The following is a 15,694-nucleotide window of genomic DNA, read 5'->3' as shown; positions in this document are numbered from 1 at the left end:
TTCTGCTCACGGGAATCTCTATTGTCCTAAAAGCTAACAGCGACTGTGAACATGAGAATCACTCGTGTTTTCAGTGTAATGTGCAACATAGGAATGGTTACTGTGTTGAAAGATACTCAGTCATATGTAAAGACGACTCATTCTTATTATCACATGATCTAGTAATGTGCTAAGAACTTTTTTTATATATTTTCGCTCATTCTTGTGTAGCACAGTAACCAGTCGTGTTTCATTTTTTCCGTGTACTAAAAAACATAAATATACCCCGCATATAGAATGTATATCCCTGATAGCCCCTTTAACTGAAACTTGCCGTTAATCTGCGGCCGCAATTTGAAGCCAATTTGATGGAAAGAGTTGGCAAAGCCAGCAATTTCATCAGTTAATTTGCCTATAAGTTACTCTGCAATTTGACGTCAAGACTTGCTGTACAAGTATTTCAATCATATTGTATAATAAAGTTGAAAGAAAATTTAACTACAAGTTTGATTGTTAACTACACTGTAAAAAAAAACCGGTGTGAGTCCATGCGGTGTACGGTGTTAAAAATTCCGGTGTTAAATTCAACACCGAAATCGGTGTAGCAGTAACACCGTTCGCGGTGTAAATATTTTTTTTCGGTGTTAAATCGGTGTTATAAATTTTCCGGTGTTGATAATATTTTAACTAACACAATTTTTATAATTAAACTTTTCATGCTTAATAATTAAAGGTAAATAATAAAAAAAAATTAATATTTAATTTAGAAAGTTTAAAATAATAAAATATTAAGCAGATCAAAATTTTTGATTAAAATAAATACACTGTAAAAAATTTCGATGTAAAAATGACATCATATAAATAATCGAAAACTTCAAAATAGTGGATTTTAGTAATTATTTCATAATTTTTAAGTATTTTTTTTAAGATTTTCGGAATACTTCTAAGATAATTTTAGAATCAATGAAATTTATTTGAAGCAATTTAGTTGAAATCTTGTCCTTAAATTTTATGTGGAACCTTTTTTGAATAATCTTAAATCATTTTTTTAACTATTTGAGAACAAATTTTGAATACTTTTGAGACATTTTTCGGATATTTTTGAGACAATTTTGGAACATTTCTTGGACAGTTTTAGAGTGTTTTTACAACAAATTTGAAACATTTTTAGAACAATTTTACGAAAATTTTGAATGTTTTTTAAATGATTTTCATAGAGATAATTTATTTTTGCACAGCTGTAGATTTGTCATGTTTAAAACATCTATTATATTGTGAGAAACATCATGGTTACGATAAAAATAATTATTATATTGTTCCTAAACATTTAATATTGTAAATGTTATTTAACTTGTTATATAACATTCATTAAATCGATGTCTGCGTAATTTTATAAATTGAAAATTCTTAAATAAATGTTAGTTGTCTCATTTTGATAAATATTGAATATTAATTGTGTTTTATGGATCATGCAATATTCATACTCCGATATGGTGTAAATTTATTCTACTGTTACACCGGTATTACACCGGTTACACCGGTTTAACACCGGATTTTTAACACCGCAAAAGAGCACCGCTACACCGGTGTTACATAGCGATGTTATAATGAGTCCATTTTAACACCGCTTTTTTTACAGTGTAGTATTTGAATTGTGGCCGTTTGTATTTCAATTGTAGATTCTCGGCAATTCGCTTACAACTGTTATTCATCAGTAAAAAATTACCGCAAACTTGAGATTAAGTTAACTTAACTACGGAAAGTTAACTACTTTCTAAGAAAGCACTGGCTATCAGGGTATATATGCTCAATTTCTGTGCAAGAACATGAAGTTGAGTATACTGAATATACTCAATATATATATTCTGATAAAATTATCGTAAAATTTACGGAAAGTCTTTCTGAATCAAAGTCATATACAATTTAATAAAAATCTATGACCGGAATTGGAATGCAAGCTTGTAGTCAACTTTCCCTGATAGCCATCTTACCTATAGCTTACTGTCAATCTACGTCCGCAATTTGAAGCAAACTTGACGGAAAGAGTTGGCAAAGCAAGTGATTGCCTATGAGTTACTCTGCAAATAGACGTCAAAACTTGCTGTACAAGTATTTCCGTCAAATTGTAGTAAAGTTCAAAGGAAATTTAACTACAAGTTGGATTGTTAACTTGTATTCAAGTTGCGGCCGTAGATTTCCGTCAATTTGCTTACAACTGTTGTTGAGTGAAGAATTACCGCCAACTTGATGTATAAATTAACCGTAACTACTGCTAGAAGTCAACTACTTACTGAGAAAGCGCTGGCTATCACGGTTTTTATTATAACTTTACAGAATGAACTTGCACATCAAGTCTTGACGTCAAATTGGAGAGCAATTAAACTGGAACTCATCCTTTTTCAACTCGTTACGTTAAGTTGGTTGCTGAATCCAGATGAAAATCAACGATACACACTAAAAAATTTTTCGTCATTGTGTAGAGTGTTAAAAATTTGTGTTGAATATCACACTCTAGTATGTAGAATTTAATATTCTAGTGTGTTAAATTATTAAATCAACACATGAGAGTGTTAATTGCTACACACTAGAGTGTAATATTCAACACACAAATTTTAACATTCTACACAATGACGAAAAATTTTTTACTGTGTAACTTTCAATTTGAATGGCTATTAGGGTAATTGAGATTGTCCCAAACAATCACAGTTACAGCGCAAAAGTTGCTATCCATTATTAGTGTCAATTGGACGTCTAGTTGACTACGAATCTTGATTTTTCAAATGTTGCTGTTAGATTGACGCCAATCCGCTAACGTAGTTTGGTGAGTGTAAAGCACAGATTTCAGGCAAAGAAAAGCTAGAATCTACTGTCAGTCTGCGTTCAAATTCACAGAAAAAATGACTTTGTAAAATTAACAGAAATAATGTGTAATTTTTACAGATAAAATTCGATAAAAACCATAAAGTTATTCTGTAAAATTTACTAATAACTTCCTTTAAGTTTACAAGAGTATTATGTTGTCGTTGCAGAGTAATTTCTTGAATTAAAATTAAGTTTAATTGTTAATAAAAAATTTGAATAATGATCTGTTAATACTAAATTCAAAATTTTCATTATATGTCAATGAATAATATTTTTTACTGATTATAAAAAAAAAAAATTGTCTAGAAATATACTGTAAAAAATCAGAGAAACTAAAATTTTTGAAAAAATTCAGAAAGAAGATATAAATTAATTTGCAATGATACTGATTCGAGTAGCGCTTTTTAATTATTACGATAAATTTTCTGAAATAATTACAGAAAAAAATTTTTTCATACTTACAGCAAAAGTGTTTCTACATAATAGACTCAATATATAAAATTTTCAGATTCAGAATCACTGAATTTACCACGTAAAAATAAAATATTCAATTCTGTAAATTTTATCAATTTTTTCCATCTAGCCATCAGTGTTTAGCATTCTGGCTTAGCTTGAATTATCCATTTTATTGATAAAACAGAAATTATTGCAGTTTCTGTCAATCTGCATGCAGTTAGCAATTAAAAACTGAAGCACCTTATGTTGCGTTCCAACTTTTGCAGTCAATCAAAAGATGACACCAAACTGCGTCAACAGACAGATGTCAGTTTGCTATCAAATGATTAGTTAGATACTAGGAAACTTTATTTATCAGAAGTAAGTAAGTCAGGAAATGTGATACCGTTAACATGTGAGTCTATATATGATTCAGATTATGTTTATGCATGATATTATATGCTTCTTGGTAGTTTAAAAATTAAACTTTATACTCTGCATTTGTAGAACAGTAAATAATATAGGATATTATACCGACATAATCACACAATTTACAAGTAATGTATTTTTGCCACTCTAAAGATTCTTATTCTCAAGGTTTGTACAGTACATAATACTACTAACACTATCTTAAACATATATTCTTATCATGAAACTACGATATTAAGTCCTCGGGGATTGCATGTATCCAATCTACGTTTAAAATCAACCCTGGCCAAGGTCATATCTTTGACTCGACTAAAAAAGTAGTTTCTTTCGCAAAAAACAGAATCGTGGAAGAAAAATGCCTCGTGTCCTTCGAATTTAAAGGAGAAGAAAAGGAAGAAAGAAAGTTCATTTAAACAGTTTTTTTATTTAGATTATATTTACCACAATCGTAAGTAGTAGTAAGAACAATTGTAACAATAATAATTGTTTTATTATTGTTTGATACAGTTATAAAGGTGGAGGTGTAACTAAAACTGCAGTCTCGTCGCACTTGACTCTGTTCGACTTTTCAGACCAGTTTTCGAGTGCACCTTACTACCGCATTACCTCTTGCTTCATGTATTTTATTCACTTACATACACATATATTACTTAACAGTATGCGGTTTGGTACTACGTGCCATTGTAGGTAGAATGCAATGTGCATGGGTGAAGAATAAGAATGAAACAGTAGATGTGAATAAAGGGAGGCGTGAGTGGTGTGTTTGTATTGGGGTTGCTGCAATGCGCAACCACCGCACCAACATTCTCTCTACTTCAACTCATACAACCTATCAGCTTCTGTTTTTGCTTCTACTTTAGCTTCAAGACTATTCTCTTCAAGGCGAGCTCATCTCGAGTTGAGCTGTATTTTAATTATAAACACTAAATATTATTGTTCTATTTCACAAGTCAATGTTTCAACATATGAATTATTTTTATTTAATTAGTAATATTAATATTGATGAAATATATCAACCTCCATTCACTATATGACTGCCGAGATTTACGGAGTGTGAATAAGATAACTTTGGCTTAATGATTTCTTGATATTTGTAAATACAATACATAGTGTGCGTACTTTTTAAATAAATAAAAAAAAATTAGAGTGCTATCACAGGATCGATTATAAATAATTTAATAGACAAATTTACGGATAAAATTTATAGAACCAACCAATTATTCAAAACTTTTTCAAAAACTTAACATAAATAATTGAAAAATATATAAAACCAGAAGGCACTAATTTTTGTCAAGACCTTTCTGATGATACCAAATTTAACTAAGGTACATGTGGGTATAATTAAGGCATACACGGAAAAAAGTAAACTGTAAAATTCACTCGGATTCCGGTTAATTTTTATAGTTTCAAACAGTACAGTGGACATCAGGGTGGTACAAATGTAAATATTACAAAACTTAATGTAGAAAGTGTAAAAGCGACAATTTATAATTTAATATCGGAAATGTGATTATTAGCTATCACTATAGTAAATAACGACTCTCATCTTAAAAAATTACAGTTTCAAACAGTAAAAATTGTCGTTTTAATATATAGTCTACACGAAGAGAAAAGTATTGCTATTACCACGATACAGTATAGTGATGATCACGATCCCCGCATGACTATACTTTAGATGCGCATATGCCCAATCTAGTGGATCGTGATTATCACGATCCACATGGATTCGGATATCGAGTGTCTATATTGCTATGGTTTATAGATGATTAATTGTCTTGGATTAAATATTAATTATATTTTATTACAGTTTTTTTTTTTGGTATATTATTGTCATTAACATAAATACAAATTCCTTTTGTAGCTTGATTAGTTAAAAATTTTTGTGTAGATTATGACAGTCAAGAATTGGGTTAGGTTTAAAAATGTTTAAATAATGACTTACAGCAGTACTGTTAGAATTTATCTTATATGACTTTTTTTTTTATTTTTACAAATATTATTATTATTAGTTTAGAAATTTGTATTATAGAAGTATTCATTTAAAAGAGGCAAATATTTTTATCATAAGAAAAAAAATTTTTAATGGAATTTTTACTTCTTTATTACTGTACATATTTCATACAATAACATATTTTTGTATAAAACAGTATGGGATCAAATCATTTATGCTAAAAAAGATTTTTATGAAAACAAAAATTTTATTTATTTAATACAATATATAATGTATATTGTTTTTCCTTATCAACGCTGTAGAATTATATACAATAACCACGGACACAGCATTAACACAGTTAACATAGGAAAATTTATTTCTCTACTAGCCTTCAAAAATCGAGACAAATTTTTCAAGATTTCATTCAAGTAATTTATCAACAACCCAATCATCTATATCGTTATGATTATTAATTCACTAATTTATGTAATTATCACTATTTCATCACCAAAATTGTAAAAAAATCCACTCGTAGGTTTCAGACTTGGTTATGCGTGGTGGCGCTGAAGGCGTCGTGGATCGTGATAATCACGATCCGTTTCGCCGTAGCAAGGAAACGTTTCTTTATGATCGCAATACGTTTTGACATATTCACATACTATGGCAAGTTAATATAAGAATCCGAAGTATTGAGTATATCAGGTTATAATATTGTGAAAATGACAATACTGTTTTGAGCTAATCACAATACTACGTTCACGATCCACTGGATCGCTACAATAGCAATACTTTTTTCTCCGTGTACACTATGAAGAGAAAGGGAAGGTCTCACACTCGGAGAATTTAACGTTTGAAACAGTAAAAATTCTACTCAATATATATATTTTACCAGTCCAATCAAATCAATAATTATAGTTTGATTTTTAGCGTTGCGTTTAAAATTTACCATTTGTACTTTGTAAATATTGACGTTGCTTATATAGAAAATTTAGTAACTGTAGTTTATATTTTTTACATATCATGCGATCATTTTTTAGGTGCGAAATGATAAATATCAAACTCAAAATTCTTAATTATTATACTTTAACATTTTCAACTGTCATATAGCGAATATTACTGTTTTGAAATAGTATTTTCTTTCATGTAAATAATAAATTGTAGCATTTAAATGATAAATATTATAAAGTGATTGTTAAAATCACGATTTTACTGTTTGAAATGGCAATTTTTTCCAGTTAATTATTACTTATTATAAATCGACTATTATTTATTACAGTTTACTTTTTTCCGTGTAGCTAAGGGAGATTTTAAAAAAAGTCGAAACTATTGCATTCAATTATTGAATTGTATTATTAATCTTTATTTTAATACATTAACCATAAAATATAATGAAGTAATCGTAATTTTTAGCATAAACAAACACAAAATTAGACTTTTTCAAAAACTTTAGGAATAGGCCTTATTTTACTACGGTAGGGTAATAAGGTCTACGGGTTAAGCATACTGGCAATAGTTATACTATACTTAATAAAATTGGTATTAGAGATCAATCATCACTTAAATTTAGCAACAATACTTTTTAAGATGTTAATAAAAATTAGACCAATGATTTTAAATTATTAAATATAAAATTATAAAAATGTTTGCCATTTACTCAAACCGTCTTTTAAAAATTCTTCTGCGCTACTTTAGCATATGACGGATGATGAAATATAGAAAACAGAAAATTTAGTATCGGGACTCTATAAACTTAGCACGACATTTCTATCCTAGACGCTTCTACTAGAGTAGCCCTTAGCGGAAGCGGTTTTTTAAAATTTCATTTCTGTCACTAAGGCCTTATTACCCGCGGGTACTTTATAAAAATTTTTTTCAAAATTATTCTATGCTCGTCGCAAAATTTTCCTAACTCTCTCAATTATTTAAATCATAAAAGACTATCGCGAAAAACAAAAACCCGTTACAAAATTTTTCTTAGTCTCTTTAATTATGTAAGTTAATTTTTGATCTCTACAATCACATTCATATTTACAAAACAGTAGTTATTTATACATGTGGGATAAGTAGCAAATAATCGGACAGTCGTGTTGTTGTGACATGAGCGTAAGGTTTATGGGGCATTCGTATGAAGACGAGTGTGGTAGATGTCGCTACGAGCCGTAGGCGAGTTGCGACAACCACACGAGTCTTCATACGAATGTCTCATAAACCTTACAGCGAATGTCGTAATCACGACTGTCATATTTGCTATTTATCCCACCTGTAGCATACAATACTTTTTACAACTACTGCTATGGAAGTTGAATTTGAGAGGAATATAATAAATAATTTTTTTTAATTACACTTGTTTTTGTGTTTAACACAGTTGCATTGTGACATAAATAAATAAGGGTTAGGACTGATCGTTGTTTTTAGTTTATGATTCACATGAACGATAAAAAATAAATTACTATCGCGGCATCAGATGGCGTTTCAGTAGTCTCTAGTAAAATAAAAACGACGGACTGAGTCAAACACAGATTGTGTTCGTGTGGTTATATTTCTATAGTAGTATAGTTTAGACGGAATCCGTGTAGTTATGTGGTCTTAACCGAACATGTGCGTTTATGAAACACATATAGTCAAGTATGCGACTATTGTATACTTCGGAGATGACATACAGCGCTCGAAAAATCCACTTCCAGAGCAGGTGTTGTAAAAAATAAATAAATAAATAAATGACGATTATCGCGAAATTCAATTCTATCTATAATTACTTCGAAAATTGATCATAATAAAATAACTATTACTAAAAAGCATATGAAACATTGAAAAGGCACAAATTCAAATTAAGTCCTTTCCAATGGTACTAAATTTAATTTAAAAAACTCATTTTATCCTACAAATACGCCGGAGACAAAGTTTTATTTATTCTCTTAATTATATAGATTATAATTAAAAATAATGAAAGGGTAAATAGGATAAATAAATAAAACAATTTTTTTATTGATGTACTTATATTTTTTTTTTAAATAAAAACAATTATTTTTTCTTTTAAGGACATTTTCTTTAAGTTATTAACAAATGAAATGACAATACATTTATACAATGATTCCAGTACGATTTTATTTTAGATCATACTATTTTACAATCATTCATTATTTCATACCATTAATTATTGATATAATACATTCATTTATTATTTACAAGGAATTAAAACATTAGTCTTTTTTTATTGCATATTATGCGTTATATATTTTCCCCATTAAAATTACATTCATTAACTTCAATAATGTTTGGTCAACATCCATAATTATTATTATTATTATTATTATTATTATTATTATTACTGAAATTTGTGATTAATCTTGCTCCTTTTGATTGTTAGTAATTATTTTTTAACATTTTATTTGATTTACGAAGTGGTAAATTCAATCAATTTTTTTTCGCTAAGAAAATTCATGCGTGAACATAAATTATTTTTTCAATGGGGAATTGTATATTTTAAAATTTTTTATTTCAATGCTTGACATGTAATTTAGGTTTTTAGAATTATTAATAATTCTTTGACGAATAATTATTTACATGAATTGAAAGTTTTTAGACGTGTCGTGTTCATGATCCAATTTGTGAAAGAAGCCTTGCAACTCAATACTTTTCTTTTTATTTATATATCTCTTTTTTATAAAGTACATATGTACTACTAAAAATAAAATAATATTCATCAATATCAGACCTATAAATAGATGCAAATAATAATAGCAAAAAAAAATATTGTGAATGGATTTCAATACTTTAAATTAACTCCATTTTATATAAACATTTTTATTCTTTGCAATAAAAAAAAAAGTTTAATTATACAACAGGATTTTTTCTTTTTTTTATAAACGAAGAAAATGTTTATTCGCAATCTCAGGTTATTCGATTGGTGACATTGAAAAATCGTATAATAATATATAATATTGCGCGCGTGTGTGTTACGTGCAGTAAAAGGTCAGCTTTAAACATTGTAATTGCCAGCAGTTAATTCTTGCCGCTCACGACAATGTCACGTACAAAAATACAATTATTTATCTATTAAACTATCGAAAATATAAGAAAGTTTAGGAATATGTAAATTTTATTCAAATGTTTTGGTGAATTTTCAGAAAAAGCTCCAATCGTTTTGCTATGCATGATTTTTTTGCACAAGACTTTTGTTTTGTTTTAGGTCACCTTGTAAAATATTGCGAAGTCTAAAGATTTATGATTGTTAATAGAATTTTGTTTGAGGTCTGAAATATAATGACTAAAAATGAGCAATACAACAGCCTAGATTTTTTGTTATAATTACAAAACTTTGAAATTCTGTATAAAAGGGTGATGCATAATGAGAACACTCAGCAAAAACTGTGAGCTGAATCTTTTTTCTCGTAGATATTTAGTTAAATTATTAATTGATACTCGTCACTATTGTTTTATTGCACAAGTCAATGTTTCAACATATAAGTTATTTTTATTTAAATAGTAATAACAATATTGATAAAATATAGCAATCTGCATTCACTATATGACTGCCGAAATTTACGGATTGTGAATAAAAAAACTTTGGCTTAATGATTTTTTGATATTCATGACACTATACATAGTGTGGATACTTAATAAATAAATTTTTAAAATAATAGTGCTGTCACAGGATTAATTACAAATAATTTAATGGACAAATATGACGGAACAAATTTATAGAACCAATTAACTATTCAAAACCCCTCCAAAAACTGACATATAAAATTGACTACTAAAAAATCTATGAAACCAAAAGGCACTATTTATTATCAAGACCTTTCTAAAAAATCATCAAAACCAATTTACGATAAAGATATACCCGTTCCAAATTTTCTTTTAGTCTCTTAATTATATAAATTAATTATACTGAGTGATATCTTGGATAAACTCATTGTAATCTCCCATTTGCCCCAGTAAAATCTAGTTACACCGCGTAAGATTCCACTGGATATAATCCGAGATTGTATCCTGTAGAATTTGGATTAAACTCAGTAGAATCTTAGATTATCATATGACTATAAACAGGTTAGATCTTATTGACAAAAATCTAAACATAAAAACATACGTCTTGTACACTATTTTTACATGTCTTGTAATTTTAATAATTATATAACAGCTATAAAACATATTGTTACATAGCGCAAAAAATAAATGTTTACACAGTAATTAATGCACCGATTATATTTTTTAGATGTTCAATATACTGATGATTTATTATAATTCATAAATTGTAAACAGCACTTCACGCGCAGACGCTAGAAAGAAAATGGCGCAGATATCACTGGGTATAATCCAAGATTCTACTGAGTATAATCCAAACTCTACAGGATACAATCTCGGATTATATCCAGTGAAATCTTACGCGGTATAATCTGAGATTTTACTGGGGGAAATGGAAGATTACAATGAGTATAATCCAGATTTTACTCAGTATAATCTGGATTATACTAGATACTATCTGAAATTTCTTTTTACTACAGATGTCACTGAGTATAATCTGGAATGTTATCCAGTGTAATATTGTTCTTTCTGTGTACCTTGAAAACTTATCATAACAAATTAAATATTGCTGAAAAGTATATGAAACATTGAAAAGTCATATATTCAAATTAAGGACTTTTTAATGATTCTAAATTTAATTAAAAATTTTTCTTTTTCTCCTGATTAAATAGATGAAATTTTTTTATTCAATTATAGTGAATCTTCAAAAAATTAAATAAAGTGATTATCTTCAGAAGTTCTAGAGAATGGATATAGAATCCTTGTTGTAGAAGCATTAGTATTCTTTGGTTAAGTTTCGCTCAAACGTATCATATTACGCGTGCCACATAATTCTTTGCTATCGAACGTACAAAGCAGAAATTAAAAAAATCCACAGATTCGGTAGAATCTGGCGCCAAGTTCCGTTCAAATCTGCTGTAAACGGAGCGCCAGACTACCGACTGTGTTTACTGTAAGCAGAACAGTATTTTGAGGTTGCAAAATTTTATTTAATTCTACGGTACTTTTTTTTCCTAAATTGTATATTATAACAGTAATTCATACTTTATTTGACTGTTATTAATTAATTATATTCACTTATAACAATTAATCTACTTGAAATTATTAAATTTAATCAGCACAAACTATAGCAACGCAAAAATTTCGATCCTGACTTTTTTTTCGATGGGCAAAGTGATCTGCCACAGACTAAATAATTCGAGAATGCATAGTAATCCTTCATTAGATGGGAAACTACAGTTAAAAATAGATTTTTCACAGCTTGCATCTACACCCGCCAGGGTGCGCTGGAATTATTTTTACATAAACTGTAGTTTCAAGGGGATAGTTTGCTATAAAAAATGCAACCAACGCGAGATTTGATTAAGTTGGTACCAATTGTAAATTTTATTATAATTACAAAAATACTAAAATCCGAACAAAAACAGTTTCACTGTAAAAAAAATCGCGCCAAGTCCACGTTCATAAGACTATTAAGAAAAAAAAAATTTGTTTTTTTCTTTACAAAAATATATAAAATAAAAAAATTAAAAAATCCAAGTAACCGATTTGATTGTATTTGATTTTCGGAAATTAAAAAAAATTTTATTGTAAATTTAAAAATTAAGAAAAAAATTTTGGAACGTACTTGGTGTGCGTCATTGTGTATTTCAAGTTTTTTAAATTTTGCAACCGCGCACACTAAATACGTTCCAAACTTTTTTTTTAATTTTTAAATTTGTAACAAAATTTTTTTTAATTTCCGAAAATCATAAACAATCATATCGGTCACTTGATTTTTAATTTTTATTTTATATATTTTTGTAAAGAAAAAAACAAATTTTTTTTTCTTAATAGTCTTATGAACGTGGACTTGGCGCGATTTTTTTTACAGTGAAACTGTTTTTGTTCGGATTAATATTTAGGAGAGATCAATAACTTAAAATATTATTTAGCATTATTTAAAATTAAAAAAAAAACTTATCACTTTTATAATTATTCTTATTAATATTAATATTGATATTAAAATATTGTTTCACGACATTATTTATAAATAGTAATTGTGAGGTTCCTGTCATTGCGGTCTATTTAGCATTAGTTTTCGATTCGAATAATATGAATGGAAATGTTTCGATTTTTGCATTTATATCATTTCCATTCATATTCCTTGAATCAAAACATAATGCTAAATAGACTGCAATGGCGTGAACCTCACAATTATAATATTAATAGTATACGTATATGAAATTTGGAGTGCTGAAATTTTTTTTATTTAAAGTTTGTTTTTTGCTAAACTATATTTTTGTATAAATAAAATACCAAGCTATTAATTTTACATTTAATTATATATCGTCTTGTATTATTCGACATTTTTTTATGTTTTTACTTTTGGTATAATTTTAATGTATCAGCTCCTGGTAAAAATTAAAAGAGAAAGCAGAAAAAAATTATAAAAAATTTTCGGTGATTTTTGATAGGCTGTTTGTCAATGAAAATTAATTATGTGGAAGTTCTAAAAAATTCTTTTCATGCCCATGGATCGAAAAAATAAAGACTGAAGAGAATAAAAAATTTTTGGGGACAGTATACTTCGATAAATATTAATTTGATTAATTTTTTTTGTTAATCCTTTTTTAATCATTTAAAACACTTATAAATTACAAGTAAACTTACGGAAAAAAAAATTAGGAAAACGGTTGACCTTAAAGGCCATCCCTGCAACTTCCCGCTAACTCCATACCTAAACGCTCAACATTTCACTTATTTTGTTTTTGAGCTCTTTGAGCTCAAAAGTACAATTTCTGTGTTATTTTGAGATCTACGAGCTCAAAGAGATAGCTTTTTTATGCTTTTGAGCTCTTCGAGCTTAAAAGTCTGATAGAAGTTTGATAAAACACTATTTTTTGAGTTTTTAAACCGCAATAACTTTTGAATGAATGAACCGATTTTTACGCGGTTGGTGGCATCCGACGCAGTTTTTGAAACCTCATAACGGATTTTTAAGTTTAAATGGATCGAACGAGGAATTTCGAAGTAATTCCAAAAAAACACTTTTTTTGAAATTTTTCGTTTTCGATAACTCTCGAACGAATCAACCGATTTTGACGGGACTGGTGGCAATTGACGTGGTTTTTTAAGCTTAAGAGCGAAATAGTTTTTAGAATTGAATGGTGCAACCGTTTAGAAGTTATTCCAAAAAAACGATTTTTTGAAAATTTTATTTTTGAGATTTCTCAAAATCTAGCGAACCGAATTGATTCAAATTTTCACGTAATTTAATGGCAACGATACTCTTTGGATCGCCACCTATTTCGATCCGATCGGTCGAGCCGTTCAAAAGTTATAAGAAGTTTACATACACACACACACACACACACACACACACACACACACACACACACACACAGCCGCACGGACACCATCGCGGGAATAGTCAGGGAAGCTTCCTGTGACCTTAAAACGTCGAGATCTGATGAAAACTCAATTTTCGCAAAACGGGGTGAAACCAATAACTTCCCGAATTTTGAAAATCTTCGATTTTCTTAGCGGGAAGTTAAAAATCATAGGTATTTTTTTTTTAACAAAATTTCGATAAAATTAAGCAATAATTTTATTATAAATGATTTAAATTTTAAATTAAATTATTCTAATTAAGATACTTAGTAATATAAATTGAGTTTTATTAACAATTTTTTTTCTCTTCTGCTGAATAAATTTAATACGTGCATAATAAATGACTAAGCGTTAGAATTACTTATGAAACCAGCATATTCTTCAAGAGCACACAGTATCTCATTTTACCTTATTATTTTTTATTTAATTAAGGTTTAAAGTTTTCTATCGATTATTTATCCACCTTTTTTGATATCATTCTGCATATACTCAAAAAAAGATGAAGCTTCATTAATTCAATGTATGTACTGAAAGCTTTTATGTGAAAAGTCATACATAAACATCTATATCTTGTTTGCTGCATACACCCCCGAGTATAATATCGTGGTCTATATACATCGAAAGCTAGAGAATTGGAGAGAATTGTCAACGTGCCAATGTTTTGCATGACCACACGTATGACGAGTATGCGCCTGATTCTAGCCTCTAGTTATAGAATTTCGTAATTAAAATAATATTGCCCTGAGCCTACCGCAAAGCTTTCGATGTAACCGGAACATATACTATGTAAATTTCATCAATTCACATGACTCGACGTGACGACCGATCTTAATAATTCCGGCCCTCATTGATATTACCCATGTAGGAGTCCCCAGAGTTGAACGACGGGGCCAAGCTTGCGCCAACACTGGGACGCCAGGCTTGGCGTCCCAGACTTGGGCCAAGACTGGGCAACTCAGCCTTGGCCGTTCCTTTGGTGAACCAAACTTGGCTCAAGGCTGGGTTAACTAGGCTCGGCCGTCCAATGGCGCGCCAGTCTTGGCCTAAGACTGGCTCACCTAGCTCTGGCCATTTGATGGTACGCCAGACTTGGGCCAAGGATGGGTAACCTAGTCTTCGCCATTCAATGGAAAATCCAAAGTTAAATAATCATTAAGTAATATAATTTTTAACAGTAAATATTTTTTGTTTAACGAACATTTATTAGCTAATGCTACAATCGAAAATTTATTATTTAACAAAAAAAGTTACATATCATCAAGATTGATATGGTATTAAAAAAATTAAAATATAATAATTTACAGTTGAATTTTTAATATTGATAATTTTAAACATTAAAATTTGTAATAAAATATTAAAAATGTACAGAACGATTTGAAAATTCTAAAGTAATATAAGAACTTGACTCTTGCATTTTTTTACCCAATAAACATTTGTAAAAAATAGTTAATTTTCATCAAAGCACAATATTAAATATCATAAATTATATAAATAATAAACCGTCACACTTCGTCACTTTACAGATTTAGTTTATGAGAATGATGAGATGTATTTCAACATATCTGTCATACGATGTAGGGGTTAGTTATCGGTCTGGCAAGCGCGCGGCTCGGGTTCGAATCTCGGTTAGGACGGATGCGAATTTCACTTTATTTCTTT

This window comes from Cotesia glomerata, linkage group LG9, assembly GCF_020080835.1.
Source record: "Cotesia glomerata isolate CgM1 linkage group LG9, MPM_Cglom_v2.3, whole genome shotgun sequence".
NCBI lineage: Eukaryota > Metazoa > Arthropoda > Insecta > Hymenoptera > Braconidae > Cotesia > Cotesia glomerata.
The sequence above is the reverse complement of the archived record's forward strand: the minus strand, read 5'-3'. Positions refer to the sequence as shown.